This window comes from Aythya marila, assembly GCF_965140915.1.
Source record: "Aythya marila genome assembly, contig: HAP1_HAP1_SCAFFOLD_192, whole genome shotgun sequence".
In the NCBI taxonomy this organism is placed as follows: domain Eukaryota; kingdom Metazoa; phylum Chordata; class Aves; order Anseriformes; family Anatidae; genus Aythya; species Aythya marila.
Genome location: NW_028137141.1, coordinates 304499 through 319565, shown reverse-complemented (window position 1 = coordinate 319565; position 15067 = coordinate 304499). Strand labels below are relative to the sequence as shown.

Here is a 15067-nt window from a genome sequence, read left to right as displayed (position 1 = left end):
ACAATTCTTTTTTTCCTTGTGATAACTTTTCTTGACCAAACCCCACGATTGTGAATGAGGCAAAATGAAAGATGTAACATGGGGACGTGCGCATACTCACGATGATGCAGCCTTCTATCCGCATGTTCACCTGCTCATAGAGCCACACCTGGATCCTCGACCTCTGCAGAACGAAGGAGGAGAGTAAGGCGGGCCACAAACACTGAGCAGGTTTGTTCTCTCATGTGTTCAGAAATACCTGCTAGCCACAGCCACGACAGCACCGGGACACGGCCAGGAGCCGAAAACTCACCGAGGGGAATCCCCAGACCCTCCCCACTCCCCCCACACCCCCCAAATCCCCATCCCCGCCCCCTCCCCGCGGTACTCACGTTCTGCAGGGAGCGGAAGATGAGGTTCTGGGGCGCTGCGTTAAGGGCTCAGCACGGGGACGACAGTTCCGGGCTCGGGACAAGGCCCCAAACCCCACAGCGAGGCCTCAGGGCCCCGCGACAAGGCCTCAAGGCCCGGGCCGAGCCCCCTGAGGTCCGAGCCGCCCCCCACCCACCTCCCCGGCACCCCCCAGCCGCAGGAAGGATACGATGGGCTGCACCATCACCTTCTGCACCTTCTGGCCCTGCCCGCGGTACGCCATGGCTGCTGCCGCCTCGCCGCTCCCGCTCCCAGCACCGCAGGCAGAAGAGGCGAAGGCTGATGGTAGAACAGGGCTTCTTGGGGTGAAGGGAAAGCGAGGGCAGGTGGGCGCAGTCTCTGAGCTCTCCTCCTCCTGAGTTTGCTTTTTCTCCCCCATTTCTGAGCCGGCAGAAGTCCCCGTGAAGTCCTTCGGCACGATGAAGGCCTGCGTGAGCTCCAGCAGCAGTTTCGGTGGCGGACGTTTTCCCTGGTGGGGCCGGGGCGTCACAGCACACACACACACACACACACACACAGAGACGCGTGGTTTTGTCCAAACATTAAGTATTTACAACAAATTCGACAAGCGCTTTTCCTCTGCCAGCAGCAAATGCCTGAGGGCCCCCACAGCTTCACAAATCCTAGCGGGAAGAGCCTACCGTGCCGCGAAAAGTTCGGAAAATAATTCAAAATTGCTCTGCTAGGGGAAAAAAAACGATGGCTGGTGGCAGGGTACACAATACACCCGAATCTCAGCTCTGTCCTCCGCAGGGTCAGTGCCCACGCCCAAGCGCGATGCTGATGGCACCCGAACATTTGCTGTAGCAGGCAGCAGAGCCAGCAGCTCAGGGGAGCAAGTTTTAAAACCAAGAGGCACTTAAACAACCCTTCATCGACCCCGTGACTGCGGCAGAGTCCCGACTGCTCGCCCCGGAGTCCTCACACCAGCAAAAAGCACCAACCAAAGCCTGGGGGAACTTTGGTACAGCACAAGAGAAGGGAGTGGGGGTAGCGGAGCCGCATGGCAGAGCTGCTGCTTTTCACCATTTGATCCTCCCTGATAATTGAAAGGAAGGCTGGGTGGGCTGACCCCCACCCCCATTCCTGGCAGCAAGTTTGGTCCACAACACACTGGAACAACGATTCTGCTCCCTCCCACCCCTACAGCTTCATCATCTGACACGGGTACAGTCAAAACAATGGCATACACGAGTCAAAGTCAAGAGTTGACATAGTAACTCCAGGATTTGGCTATCGAGTGTCCGAGAAATCAGAACACCGAAGCTTCACAATGTGCCCAACATCGAGTTGTGCCAAGGGCGGAGGAAGGAAGAAGCTTTACGTTTAAGCCTTCAGAGCATCGCTCCATCAGAAGATCGATTTGCAGCCACCATGGCGTGCCAACGGAGATCTTTCTGTGCCAAAAGAAGTGCTTTGTCCTCTCGATATCGAAGGTAACCACCTATACTTACAGAACGGATGCACAAGACCTTAACTCTGACCAGCAGGGAAATTTAGGACAACTGAGTGCAGATCCTGCCAATTTCTACCACTTCGGACTGTGCTTTAAGTCTCATTGCAAAGCCTCAGTTAGAAAAACGATCACCTCGGGGTATCCAACAAGAAGAACAGTTTTAATTTATTATTAATTTTTAATTATACCATAGGACTACGCAGTTCAACTGTCAATCATCTCGGAGAGTTCAAGGAGGAGGTCATCCTCGTCCTTCCCTGGGTCTAAGTCGATTTCAGCTTCCAGTCTGCCTCCTGAGATTTCCCAAAGTAGCTTCTCAAAATCTTCATCCGCAGATAAGGGCGCGTTCCCTGTGGAACTCAGCCGGCGTGTCCGTGCCTCTTCTAGCTGGGAAGAAGCTGAGGTCGAGCTCTCGAGATCCATCTCCATCTGCTCCTCAAATCTTTCCGGGCTTCCAAGACGCACTTCAGGTCTTGGGAGAGCAAGAAAGAACAATCAGGATATGCCATTTCTTAACGGGAAATCCCTTTCCTGCAAACCGGCTCTTAAAACTGTAGGCAAGCCCTCCTACGCTTCAATCTTACACAGGGATTGTTATCAATCAACCCAGGGCTACATTTAGAGCCCGATGTGTTACCAGGTACATTTTTCAGTCTGCGGGTTTATCTGTGAAGCCAGGGCACCTGGAGTTGAGGTGGCATTCTTGAGGACCAAAAGGCAGAGGACACTACTCATCATCTATCACCTCACGAGGAAGTAGAACTTCACCTCATCCTCGTTCAGGTATTCAGACAACCCAAGAAGTCACCGGAAAGCTGTGCTGACTTGCAGCATTTCAAGAAAGCCTAATTAAGCAATCCTGCTAGCTGCTAGAACGTGGTTTCAGGTGACTTATTCCTTTGATGGATTTTGGCTTTAATTATCTCAGAACCCTCATTTTTTCCCACATGTGACAGAACTTATGTTTCCCTGGGGATATACACTGATTAAGAAAAAGAACAAGTTGGGGGTGTCACCTGTTTTGGGGATTTTCTTCAAGTCTGATGGCTGGGACGTGCTCCAGCACGTCTGAAACACCCTAGAAAGCAGCAAAACAGTATTTATGACACATGGGTAAAAGATTCCTTAATAGCTTTTTCCTCCACACTGCTTCTCCTCTGGCATTGCGGAGCCGTGGCCAAAATACAAAACCAAGGTGCTCCTGAAGAAAGTTCACATTCACCTGGAGGTTACTCATGATCTGGTGTCTTTTAAGAACATGGCATTAATGGACAAAATCCCCCCCACCAGAGAAATCACAGCATCAGAGTACCGGTTACAGAGTGCCATTCATCTCATAAATACAGAAGGGTTCTACAAGCATCCTGCAGACAGCTACTGGATTTCAAAGGAAACAGAAGGCCTGCAGAACGTTTGAGTTTTCCACCTTTTCAAATAGAGGAGGGTAGAAATTTAACAAGGGATCCATCTCTGCATTAGCCCCTGGCCTTACCGTGGCTGCTTTTTTGGCTGGAGGTCCCATCATGTCAGCATCAAAGGCAGTCTGTAGTTCCACAGCTGCTACGGCAGAGGGATAACTCCCAGGTGCCTTACGTTTCAGTGCCTTCTTCTTGGGGAAAGTGACTTTCCTACCCGAAGGCTTCGCAGATGTCATAAAGTTGCCTAGAGTAAAAGGAAGAGAGAACTGATACAGTCTTGCTCTGCCTCAGGAAAAATCCAGGTTCTCCTAATCATTTCCACAGTCCTTCTACACAGTTAAATGCATTTGGCCAGCAGAATTACACCGCCATTGCCTGGATTCTCAGGAATCTTTTCCACATAGTAAACTCTGTCTACCAACAAGCCATACAAAGGAACAAAGAAACCGAAGAGCTACAGTAAGTAATAATCCAGGACAAGGGAAACCTCAGACACATAGCAATCCTAAGTGCAAGCTAGGTTCACAAATATAGACAGCTTTTATATTGAAAGTCCTGCTCCCTCTAGCAAAGGAAAAAGCAGCAGTTATAGTAGGACAAGAGTGTAGGCAACTGTTGTACCAGCTTCCTCTCCCTTGCAGTGATGTCCCACAGTTAAGTTGTTCTACAAAGTCCACATTTGTAGTGTCATTTTCTAGTCTCCCGTTCCTTACCTAACATCTGGCTGGCAGGAAAAGAAGCAAACTAAGAAAAAGAAAGTACACCCTTCGCTTCGTAGCACTGCGTGGCAAAATGCACCCAGCCAGAGTTACAGCATGAGAATTGGCATCTTCTGCCTGTATTTCAGAAGACAACCTAAGTAACTCTTAACCTTCAACACTTACTTTTAGCTTCCTGGCCCTGAAATTGAGCTGCCACTTTCCCTGCTGGTTCAGTATTAAAGAAGCCAGCAGTAGATTTGACAGCAGCTGCCTCCTTCCGAAGCTTCTCTTGTTGTTCTCTCTGTTGCCACTTCTCCCACCGTCTCTCTTCAAAGCTCTTCTCTGGACATTTACGAGTTCCACTCTGCTGAGTGGGCTAAAAGGAAAGAAAAGTAGTGCATGAAGAGGACAAAAAAAATTAAAAAAAAAAAATCCGTGGAGATTCCGTTAAGAAAATCTGATCAGCAATCCCTCCAAAATGGTCTTGAAGTGGAACAGCATATTAATCTCGTTCAGGTTACTGTTGTTTTTTTTTTTTTTTTTTTTTTTTTCCATAAAATTCTGCATTCTGTAACAAGAGCCATGCTTTACTATGGACACAGTCTCACATATCTGCAATATCCACTATGGCAAGCTTCTTTAAACAGCTAGGGTGTTCTGCTGTACATCTATTTATCACATTCTTTTTAAGCAGCAGAAAGTCATACAAGTTCCCCTATACAGTATCCACTGACAGATTGATTTCCTTGAACACAGAACTCTGGCCTTCTGTATGAAATCCTTCATGTCTGACAGATCAAGTCAGTAAGAACAAAAAGAATTCCCTCCACGTTAACTGTGTAGATTTCAGCTGGTGCTAACAGGGTTTCTTTCTTGCTGTGGTATAAACAGACTGATTCCAAGTTTGAGGATTACAGAGTTGTCTGGAAATGCTGCTGGAGACAGGATTTAGACTGCACTGCAGCTCCTACCAGCTGCTGAAGGGTAAGAACACACTCAAGAGGGTGGCACACGGTGAGTAACAAAACTTGTCAGAATTATCAGAAATTGTACGAATGTATGTGTGTCTTCACAGAGGACTCACCCGTACATCAGGTCCAGAGGAAAGTTTAGGAAAAGGCCGGTTCAATTCCACTGCCTTCTTTTCTTCTTTTTCAGGTGCTTTAAAAAAAGACAAAAAAAAGTGTTGTCAAGGGCAGAAATAAAGAAAGCTGGGTACTTGTTTCCTTTGTGCATTTATTTCCTTGTGTCCCATGAGAGAGAGAGAGAAAGGCTACGATGTGCAAGCCATTCAGCATTTATCCATGAAGCAGATCCTGAGCAAACTGAACTTGCTCAATATGGGAAGCACCTCACTGGGGCAGGCATTAAAGCATCTTATTACCTGTTAGTTTTGTGCTCCATAAAGATTTCTGCTCTGCTGGGGCAGGTCCGGGTTGTGCTTTCTTCTCTTCTACCAAGCGATTATTCTCTTTTTCAGACAAGGCTTCAGAGAAAGTTTGGATGCGACCTGCACGAGCAGCTCTTGCCCCTGCGCTGGAATCTTCAGTTTTACCGTGCCCTTCAGCCTCGGCTTTGGCTTGAGTTTCGCGTCTCTGAAGAGCTTTCTCACGACGGATTTCCTCCAGTGTTTTCACATGGATCTCTCCCATCGGCTTAGCAGCCTTCCCTGTCATCATCAAGAAATGAGGAGAAGCACCAACATTTAAAGAGAGTCCAGCAATATTTTAAGTCTCCAGAATTTGTCAGAGCACTAAGGAAAACTCATCTTGAGCGTTCCCAATAATGCATCTTAGAACAATATCCTTAGAACAACATTCTCCTCCTCCTCTGAGCCACTTGTATTTTGAAGACCAGCCCTATCCAGAGAGAACTGCTACACAGAAATGCTGCTTTACTTGATTACTTGTTCAGACTGCATTTCAAATTCCTGCTCCTGGCAGTGGTTCTATTCTAATTGTACCTAACGGTTCACAGAAGCAGCTAAAAACCTTGACAAGGCACAAGCAGAAAATAAACACACACCTAGAGCCAGAGTTCTGATAGTGGCTGTCAGAAGAGCTTCAGCACTCAAGCAAGAGGCGTCAGATCTTTGTTTTCGTTTCAATTAGTTTGTAGGGATGTATGAAAGCAGTCCAAGTTCGTGGAAAGGAAGGAGGAGAAAGCATATTTAAGATCTAGCTGTTACCTCTCTCAGTACTGGTCTGTTTAGGAGGTAATCCCAGCCTGTCCTTCAGAGACTTGGGAACTCGAACTGCAAAACAGAAAAAGAACGAATTAGGGAGGCTGCATAATGTCAACTTCAGGTTCACATTTCAAAACAAGGCAGGAAAGGGAACCTTGAATCCCAGTGATTACGACCTCAGCCAACATGCAAAAAGAAACATCACTGGAAAAGGACAAACAGAAAGACTAAATACGAAACCCAGGAATCCAATCCAGATGCCCGTTTAGTACCTGTCTCTCTCTTGGGTGCTTTGTCAGCATTTCCCGGAGCCTCTACCTTCTTCCCCAGCCTTTCAGCAAGGCTGCGCTTCACTGGAAGGCTGCCTACATCATCTTCAGAGAAAACAAGGAATATTGTAAGGACTTTTCTTTGCAGGAAGGTTTGAGAACAGTCAACAATAAGCTTCTCTTTTTCAAGCATATTTTCATAGAATTGCCTTTCAGCTGCTAAATGATTTTTTTTTTTTTTTGCCATTTCTGCAGTCAACACAGATCTTCACTGCAATGTATTTTCCTTTCATACATCACAAATACTCTTTAATGCAGTCATATATAGAAGGCAGCACCTACGTAACAGCTCATAAAAAGTTCTTACCCGTGGAGGCTTTCCGTTTTCCTTGTCTATCAGCAAGATCTACTCGAACCACAGGTTCCGCCCCTAAAACAAAGGGGATTTTTTTTTTCTATTTCACAGAAACCAGTAGCCAACAGAAATATTATCCTGTTAGCCCATGTCCAACAAACCCCAGTCAGACACTCTTTTGACAGCTAAACCACATAAACTCATATTTTAACTATAATTAACATAGAAAAAAAATATTAATAGTCTCAGTGCTTGCTTCAAATTCCAGCTGAGATAGTAGAGAGTGAATCTGAGTCTGCTTGACAGCTATACTTTGTGCAGAACAAAGCTGCATAAGCAAGCAGAATATTATTAGGTACAAATGCTGAGAAATATTCCTTTCTAAGGTGAATGTCTACGAGTAAAAGTACTTCCACACTTTTTTCCCTTTAAAAGGCATTTGCACAGCTCTAAACAATTTATACACAAACACCTGTCATACTGTGTCCACACCTGCCACTGTCAGCCTCTTTAATGCTTCAGAAATTGCTTCTTATATAGCACTGTCTTCTACAGCTCTTTCTTCTTCTCGTTACTCTTCTGTTTTTCAGTTACCCCCCTATTTGCATACTGACACTTTTTTTTTTTTTTCTCCTGCCACTGCACTTAACCTGAGCACCAAATCTTTCCAGTACAACCAGGGGCTTTAAGCATAAAAGCACGTTTTGAACACAAGGCAGCACCAGAAGGCTAACATGGGTGAATTGTTTTAAGTATTGCTTAACCCTCCAGTTCAGGACTAATGAAATCAAAACAAAAGCATTCATTATTACCTTTTTTGGAAGACAGTGTCACAGTTCTCACCACTGTCCGGACATTTTCCTTTTCTGGAGCAGGAAAAATCATAGAATCAACGGGACGAAGAGAAGATCTCGAAGAACCTTCTGTTCAGAGCAACCAAAACATAAGGAAGTTTACCCAACATAAAAAACTATCACAAAGAACAAAAAACTTTAAATGATTTGTTACTGTCAAAAATACAGCAAGCAGAGCATGTAAAGAAGAGAGGTGACTAATTTGCCTCTGGTTGCCCTTTGCACTCCCATTTAGAATACCAGCTGGCTGAGAATCAGGTTGCTTTATGCCCCCAGCTAAAAATGGAAGTCTGTCCCTCAAGCAGCTCCCAGTCACCATCACCTGCCGTGAACAGGATAAGAAAGTAGGCAATATTAACTCACCACCGTGTCTCTTAGTTTTTTCCTTCATCTTCTGCCATTTGATTTCCTCAAGTGTTTTTATTCCAAAATTCAGATTGCCCTCTGAAAACAGGAAACAGTTCGTGAGACAGGCTTAGAGGCACTCACTGAGGACCACAGGTCCTCAGGCTTCTTAGCGCTCAGGAACTTTCTGAAGTATTTCGAATAAAGCCTGTCAACACTCCTCACAAGTGAAAGAGCCATAGAACCAATGGCATTTTGCCCCTCCTTTCATCCTTCAGGGTTCAAAATGTAGTTTTAATTTTCATCCATTTACACGATATTAGATCCCTCTATCGTTAGATATGGCTTATCAGCAGTGGTTGCAAGGCTGCACGTGCAGCCATTTAAACTCCATGCTGTGGCCCTGTTTTGTTCTCCAAAAGTAAAGAAAAGGAGTTCACCTTTCTGACCCAATGGGCACGTGATGGTATTAATGGCAGAAATGAGATCGTGGAAATAACCGACTCCATTCAGCACCCCTACATTTTGTTGTGTTTTTACACCACGCTGCTTTTGAGTTAACTGTCAAGTTCTTCTGATTTATCCTACTAAGGTGCTGGCATACCTTGTTTAGTAGTAGTAGAACTGCCTTTCCGAGTGGAAATCACCCGTAATCCATTTTTGCCTTCCGCAGCTGGTTGCTGGACGGGAGTTTTAGTTTCTTCTCCTTCCTCAGAAAGTTGCTCTGAAGGGCAAAAATCGATTCAGTTATGCATAGACCAGATTGGTCATGATTACGTAGCTCATGCAGTGACACTTCAGCCCATGGTTCATATAAAAAACTTTGTTGCTGTTTTTTTTTTTTTTTTTTTTTTTTTTTTTTTTTGTTTGTTTGTTTCTAAACAGCTACACTGACCTGATGAACTCCTAAGTAGAATACACTAGGACAAAACATCTAGGACTCTAGATTCTCTCTGCAGCTTTAACTACTACACAACACATTGCTCTTCAGACAGAAAAAACAAATTTCCTTCCTAGTTTCACATACAACTTTACACAAAAGACCAGCTAAAGCCAGGAGTGGTTCTAAGCTTTCCTCCAACGTTTCAGCTTCTGTCCACCGACTGCCAGACAAAGCCACCAGTGACCTGGCCAGACTGCCTGCCCTATCGCTAGTCAGACCTCAGGTCATCTGTGATTTATACATTCATTTACAGCACAGATTCCTTCAAGAACCAAAGATTTAACACATTCATTTACAGCACAGATTCCTTCAAGAACCAAAGATTTACACAATCATTTACAGCACAAATTCCTTCCAAGAACCAAAACATGCTCACCATCATCATCTTCATCATCATCTGCAGCATTGATTACAACTGGAGGGTGTGTAGGGCTTGGGACATTTTCAGAGTTTTCCACTTTCATCACCCCCTTGGCTGTGGAGAGGGATTTGACTGGACAGAAAGTTTGTTTTGCTGCAGTGACATCTGAGCCACTTTCAGATCATCGTCCGCGCACTCAGGCGGACTTGGCAGTGTAGCTAGAGGAAGAGGAGGATCATCGGTAATATGGCAGTTTAAGACTTTGACCACAATGCAAAGAGATGGTAGCAAAGGCAGATAACCCGCACAGACAACGAGTTCAGCATCTCCTTTTGCCCATCCCATCACTGCTTACACCGTGAACAATGATTTCCCTTCCAACAACAACACATCTCCCTACCAGCCAGCAAAAGAGGAAACAACAGGAAGCAAACTGCAAGGCAAACATCACACAAAGCAAAGAGAAGCTGAGCACGAAAGCAGAAAACAAACACCAGCAGTACACTCGGTGCAGTACACCTATGACTGCAGACCTTTTCCTGCCCTCACAAATGAACAGTTACCTGACGCCCCCTACAGCATTGGCACCCACTAAGTAATACTCAAAATTAATTCTTCAGCGCTTAAAGAAAAAGGACCTAAACTCACTCTTGCTTGGGGGTAAGAATTGTCCATCGATGTAACGTCCCTTTGCATGATGAAAAGCACAGTTGGCTTTCTGACAGCCTCCCGGCTGGTTCTCCCAGTAGCAAGGAATCTCACTGCGCTTTTTCTGAAGACAGAAGGAAAGAAAAGCTCGTGATAACATGCACCTGAGGCTTGCAAAGAGATGCACAGCTCCAGATCGTGACAGCTGTCACAACACAGTGCTGAAACAGCATTCCAAAGGTCAGTTTCTCAGTTAAGTGCAGTATTTCTGGGCATATTCACAAAGTTTGCATAAGCTGTAACCACTATGCACATTTAGATTGGTCATCACTCAGTTTGAGAAGACAGGCACTCTCAGACATCAGTTGAGGGGGGGTTAAACTAATACACCTAGGATTATACGAGGATTATTCAGAGGGAAAAAGAACATCTGAAATTGCCTAGGCTAACCCTGTCTAGAACTACTTCTTGGAGACTTAGTTCTGCTGCACCTTTAACTTTCCCCACTTCCTACCTCAGGCAGCTACAACAGCCTTATCTGTGGGTCAGAAGAGACCTGATAGTTCATTATCAAGCCTGCTCCCATGAGGATAGAACAGCCTGTTTATTACCCCCCTGCTCCAGCAGGTTTTAGCAGTCTATTTAACAGCTATTCTGCATCTGTTGAGAAAACTCTCAGCATCTAATAAAAAATAAAATAAAAATATCTTGCTAAGAAATACCTAAGGCATTGATTTTATTTCCCTCTGCTTCCTCCCACCCCCTCTCTTGGTAACAGAAACCAGTATGATTTTGAAGCAAACGAATCTATCCTGCAAAAGCACAATCAGTACACCTACGGCACTGAAAAATGCTTTTGTGGATTTATTTTGAGAACACATCGTTAGGCACTCACCTCAATTTCCATGTGTCTGAATCGGCAGACATTCCTGAAACAACGACCCTCCTGCCACAGCTTGCAGACCGTCTCATTGCCCAGAGCAGCTTCGCAGTGGCGGTAGGCACATTTGTCTCCCTGGAACCAAAAGGAAACCAACAAGGAAAATAGAGTACAGCCTCAAAAATGGCCATGCTGCTGCCTAATGGTGCTACAACTGAATTCACAATCTATCTGGTTCTCAAGTTAACCAAAGACCAGTGTGCTTCCTCCTCCTAATCTACTCCTTCCTGAAAAAAGGGGAAAAAAAAGCAAAGCAAAGGAAAGCCAGCCATACCTTGGTACAGGTAGAATAGAAATAGAAGTAGCAATCGTCTCCTTGTTTAGACATGCCGACGAGTTCTGCTAACAAGCTCGGGTTCTCTCCACAGGGACTTCCTCTGCTCTTGGAGACAGCTGTCTTCACCCTTGCTTGGGCTGAAAGTCTTCTACTGGCTTGTGATCGGTGAAATCTTCTTTTTAAAAGGAACCCGAAAGAAAGTAACAAGTGAAAAATAACGAGGAACGAACATTTTTCCAGCTTTCTTCAGTTAATCAAATCAAGTTATCAGTCTCTCGAAGAGAGCAAAGCCTTGAAATCAGCTGTGACATGAACTAACTAAATATTCAAGTTCTGTAAAGCTGCCAGGAGCTTTGTCAGCAAGCGTTCTCTTCCACAGCCTCAATAATATGACTTGGAGCACATCTGGAAGCCTGAAAACGGAGTCACTCCTTAAAAAACCACCTGATGATACATGCAAGTCAGTAATCAACTATGGCTACAAATTACTTCTCTAGAACACAGTTAGGACGCATTAAACAGCACGTTCCAGGCACTGTGGGTCTTCGATTTCACCTACCTGGACAACCTCAGCAAAGTTATCGATCTTCAAAGGCTTCCAGTTAACTGCTCCTGTGGGCCGAACCAAGACTGAATCCGTGAATTAATAATAAAGGGGTAGGAAGAATTTTCCTCCTCACTTTGCCAAGGGAACCTCTCATCCACAATTCAAACATAGGATGCGCTTTTAAACAGCTTATAACTAAGAGAGGAAGCAAGTCCATTTGAATGCTCTCTCAGACTGGATGCAGCCACGGTTAGTTAGCTCTTCAAAAAAATAAAAAACAAAAACCAAAACAAAACAAAAACAAAAAAAAAACAGCGCATTTAGAGATGAACTCGTGATTCAAAGTGGCTGCAAAAATGAGGCTCCATCTTCCACAGCCGGACAATTGAACTTTTTTTTTTTTTTTTTTTTTAATTTAAAATTCAGCATGTTCCAATCTCTGGTCTTCAAGATTTCTTCACCTATTAAGAAAACACAAAAACCTTTCCCCGTCTTTATTACCTGTACAGCAAAAAACATACCAGTGCATCTAAATCCACAGATGTGCACACGCATACACACATCTGTCTTTATACACACACGAGGAGGGAGTGAGAGAAAGTTAGCGAGAGCGACAGTGAAAATCAGAATTTTTGCCTTTTCGACACAGAGAGCGCGTAAAAATTCTCTCATTTTGAGGGAACTAGAAAAAAATGGAGGCTCTACGAAAGATTTTGATGAGTGTGCCTTCGAGGCCGATGCTTTGTAACAGGAGGGATCTGGGGGCCAGCACACAAATATGCATACGGATGTACATGCATACAGGATAAACATATCTATACACACAAGCGTGCACAGTAGATGTTGTATGATCTCCATATCGAGAACAACTCGTAGAGTTGCAATCACTTAACAGCAGCAAGACAGCAGATCAAGGGTACAGCAAGCTTTGAGAGGCAGGGGAATGCTCACTTTGCCAGTGGCATGGCTGCATGATACCAAGGATTTTGAATTAATTTGATTTTTTGGAAGCAATTTGGTTTTTCTTTCTGCGCTGTAGCAAATGCCACAGGTTTGCCATCACGTGCTGTTCCCTAATCCATATATCCATCATCATCCATTGCTGCAGGATCATGAAAGGTTACAGAAGACGACTTAGGTCCAATTTAACAGCCAATGATTTTTCGATGAGCAGAGCTGCAACAGATTTTATTTAGCCACAAGCATTTTTTTTTCTTTTTTCTGATATGAAGTCAGAAATTTTGATTTTTTTTTTTTTTAAAGACACTAAATGTCACTAAACCTGCAACCAGACCAGATAAAGTTCAAATTAGAGTGATTCTGAATCCTTTCATTAAAACGCTGCACATTTCTGTGCAAATTATTTCTGACTCTTCTGGACAAAAGTGGATGAAATAGTTCTTACAAATTAATAATAAAAGGTTGGAAGCTTTTACTCACACCAACACTAGTGAATTTTCCAGGAAATATTGTTTTGGCAGGGAATTTTCCCAAATCTAAAATAAAGAGAGGAAAAGTTGGGTTCTCATATTAGTTACTGCTTTTGACTGCTGGACAAAGGGAATAAAAACAGTAGTTAAGTGCAAGGTTTCCTTCTCTTCTTTAGTATGGATAGGAATCGTCACTTCGGACCTTTAGCACCTTCAGAAACACACCCAGTGCCATGCAGGTTCCTCTGCAGCTACTTCTAACAATTACTGGTGCTCCTTAGCATGGAAGTTTGACTCAAAACACTCTCCAGATTTAGCTCTTTTGACTGCCCAAGGAGCTCATCATTTTGCTTGTTGCCTTCCATTTTCCTGAACACACCGGGAACGCTGTTCAGAATCTGAATGGATCTGGTCTAAGGAATGGGAAGAAAGCAAAACCAACGATACCTTGCAGCCCTACATTCCAAAAAAGCAGTCTCATTTTAAAAAGGACCTCAAAAGCTTTTTTTTTTTTTTAAACTGACATCTGCCAACATAGCAATCCAAGCGCTAAACCAGCTGAAGTTGCCCCTGAAAGCCTGAATAAAAATGAGTAACTCTGGTGCACTCAGCAGGTCTGTCATAGAAGTTGGTAAGGGTTTTAGATTTCTTTTTTTTTGCTCCAGGGTGCTGGTAACATTTTTGCATTAAGAGATTTTGAACCTTTTGTACCAAAGAATTAGAGGTGCGCTACAGTGCCAGTAGCTGGGGGTCTGGAAATACACACCAACAAGTGTCATAAGCTTTGCCTTTGCTGAAGGAAGATGAATAGTACAAAGAAAATCTGTCTAGTTTGTTTTACAGGCTTGTCTTTCTCAGTATGGAACAAACTGACCTCCCTGGTCTAACTTTGCAGTTGCCTATTCTGCCTTTGTCCTGCAGAGAAGAGCAAGAAAGGAACAAATCTATTTTTGCACCCCAAAAACGCATTAGAGGAGGATTATCACACCCACCTAAGGGTACTGCCTTGTTTGTTTATAAAGCACAAAGCATTTCTCTTCTTGGACACTCTCTGTTGCTGGCCTGTTTTGTGCCTTCCATTTGTAATAAAGTTATTAAGATGCTTACCCCTTGTTTTTTTTTTTCTTTTTGTTGTTGTTTTTTTTTTTGTTTGTTTGTTTTAATTTGTTTTGTTTTGTTTTTAAAAGAACTGTGGAAGTGGAGAGTCGGATGACAAGCAAGAACAAACACTAGAAACTCCTTGTTCTGCCCCTGCTTTTTAATCACCCAGCATCACCCCGGCTGCAAAACAGCCTCTGCTGATTTACCTGCTTGTTAAAGCACCCCACAGGCTGCAAGTGCGGTGTGCTAGGTGTCAAGTTATATTTAACGGTGCACACGTAACCATTCATCTTCCCACAGTCGAAGCACAGAACAGCCTCTTGCTAACACAACTCATCCCTGCTGCTGCAAGAAACCTCATGGCCTGCAGGAAAACCTCAAGCTAAGAGTTCCAAAGCAAAAGCAGAAAACGCATAACTTGTACTCTTTCTATTTGAGGGAATTCTAGCTGCTAAACGCTGCCTACATCTGAGGGCACGTTCTGAGGCTGCGGGGAAGGACACTCAACACCCACTGACAGCACGAGTGCAAAGATGCCAGCCAAGAAGGCAAAGCTTAGAGCTGAACGCTGCCTCAGCTTCCTCCAGCAGCCAGCTGGGGGTCACCTTTCACCACGCTCTCTGAGCCTCGGAGCCCCGAGTTAGCGCAGCCGCCACGTACAGCTGCTCCTTGCTGGCCCAAACTATTTGAAGAGTCTTCAGACTTCAGGGACCTGTTTTACGACAGCCTCAAGATCAAATTCATCTGTTCCTGAAGGCGCTGATCGTCCTGCTGTTTCTGTAGCTGTCCAAGAACAATCCTGAACTGAGGCACTCGTCTGATCACA

At 44.4% G+C, this 15067-nt stretch overlaps 1 pseudogene across 1 annotated transcript in view; it reads right to left on the bottom strand.

Moving 5' to 3' along the window:
• Positions 1-1025: 1025 nt before the first annotated feature.
• The window catches only part of LOC309891179 (zinc finger CCCH domain-containing protein 11A-like), a 46458-nt pseudogene continuing 32416 nt past the window's right edge, over positions 1026-15067 (bottom strand). The window contains exons 10-14 of the transcript in view: positions 5371-5496; positions 5071-5147; positions 4170-4362; positions 3360-3529; positions 1026-1034 (exon numbers count right to left, since the gene is read on the bottom strand). The product of the transcript in view is annotated as a zinc finger CCCH domain-containing protein 11A-like (transcript). The remainder of the gene's footprint in view (positions 1035-3359; positions 3530-4169; positions 4363-5070; positions 5148-5370; positions 5497-15067) is intronic.